Source organism: Pseudocercospora fijiensis (genome assembly GCF_000340215.1).
Source record: "Pseudocercospora fijiensis CIRAD86 unplaced genomic scaffold MYCFIscaffold_1, whole genome shotgun sequence".
In the NCBI taxonomy this organism is placed as follows: Eukaryota; Fungi; Ascomycota; class Dothideomycetes; order Mycosphaerellales; family Mycosphaerellaceae; genus Pseudocercospora; species Pseudocercospora fijiensis.
This window is the reverse complement of record NW_006921532.1, coordinates 5,323,571-5,325,618: the sequence shown is the minus strand read 5'-3', so window position 1 is coordinate 5,325,618 and position 2,048 is coordinate 5,323,571.

Here is a 2,048-nt window from a genome sequence, read left to right as displayed (position 1 = left end):
GGCATTACGCTAGGTTGTATACGTTAGAGTAATATATAGCGAGAATAATAAAGGTATAGTTATAGGATACTCCGAGAGTAAGTAAGGCGACTCGGTTATCCTCCCGCGATGCTCTTACCGCCTTTAACCTAGCTATAATCTAGCTCCGTAGTATAATAGCGGCGCCGCGTAGTAGATAGGGTTTAGGTTCTTGTTCTACTAGAGGCCCGCGATAGCCGTAGCCGTAGTTCGTATCTCGAGCTTAACTTTACCTACGCCTTTGCCCTAGCTGTAATCTTGCTCTGTAGTATAATAGCGGCGCCGAGTAGTAGATAGGGTTTAGCTTCTTGTTTTGCTAGAGGCCCGCGATAGCCGTAGCCGTAGCGTCCTCCTCGCGATACTCCTTATCGCTAGCGTAGTTCTTATATCGAGCTTAACCTTGTCTACGCCTTTACCCTAACTATAGTCTAGCTCCGTACGCATAATAGTAGCGCTATATAGTAAATAGTGTCGTAGCGCCGAGTGTAGTTCTAGCTAGCGCGCTAGTTGCTAATCGCTCTAGCTACGGTTACGGGGTTGTTTAACCGATCGCCTATACTACGTAACCTAGTTAACTATGTTCGATTTCCTAGCCTAGGGTCTATACTATGCATGTTCTACTTAACACTAGAACGATAGGGAACTTCGATAATATAGATAAGGTAAAGGACAGTTAAGAATCGTAGTACGCGGTTAAGTCGTTAGTACTTAATCGAGTCGATAAACGTAGTAGCTAGTTAGCCTTTCCTAACGTAGAGAACCTAGTTAGACAGATTAAACGAAGCATTCGAATCTCGGGCAGGGCAGCGCTATATATCCGCAAGAATAGACCGCCGCTATTTATACGATAGAAGACGAATAAAGAACTATAAGACGAGGTAGAGCGGTTAGTACTAGAGTTAGAGCAATTGCGTAAAAAGGTTGCGTTTCTATTACGAAAACAATAGGCATATAATAACATTATACTCGATGCGTAAAGAAGGTAGTAACGGAACATAGGGAAACATGCTATACGGATATATAGTAAGAGAGGATAGGAAGGGTAGGGCGGTAGGTTAGGTAGCTTCCTAATGCGTCGGTTTGCCGATTAGCAACCTAAGCCGGACTAAGTCGGACAGCTAGTCGGTTGTCGAGTCGTATCGCTAATTTAAAGGGCAGAGCGGTAGTCTAGGTCGCTTCCTAATATATAGGCTTGCCGACTCGTACCCTAAGTCGGTTATCGAGTCGTATCGCTAATTTGTACCTATAGTAGTAGTTATTAACATTAGGCGCGGATAAACACAAAGTTAGGCTTGCTTTGCTTGTATTAACATTTTATAGCGTATCTACTATATCGACGTCGACTCTATATACTACTTCCCCCGCTCGTAATACTAGCGCCGACGTACGCTATAGCTATATCCTATTATGCTTTACCCTTTTTCCTCTTTTTTTCCTTCTCGAAGCCGAGCGATTGTTATATATCCTAAGCTCGTACCTATCTGCTTATAACCTATGCTGCCTATATAATTACAACCGATACTATTACAAATTAGTACGACTCCGTAAAATCTGCCCTCTAAACGCCGGCCGCGCGAGATACTCTTCTACCTATTTAAATGTTAGCCTCCGGAGTCTAGTAATTGTCGATAATAATAACAGTGTCCGTAGGGGGGAGGTTTATACTAGTTGTAATCTAGCTTACATATGCTACTATAAGCTACTTCTCGTCGCTGTATCTATTTACCTTGTTCCTCGTAGACACGAACTCTTTAACAAGGTCGGCCCTAGTAGTATCGGTCTAGCTACTCTAAGTATCGATAAGGATTCTGTATGCTATATTGCTAGTGCTTAGGATATTATCGTAATACTCGGAGTCTTTTTTCTATATAGCTAGCTACTAAAGATACTACAAAAATGTTAGTCTTATATACTTAGTAGATAGGGGGGGGGGGTAGATAGATACCTACTAAGTCTAAAACGAAGACATTCTACGGCTTAAAACTAGCTAGCACAATCTTACTTCTATGCCCGTACTAGCGCTACTTACT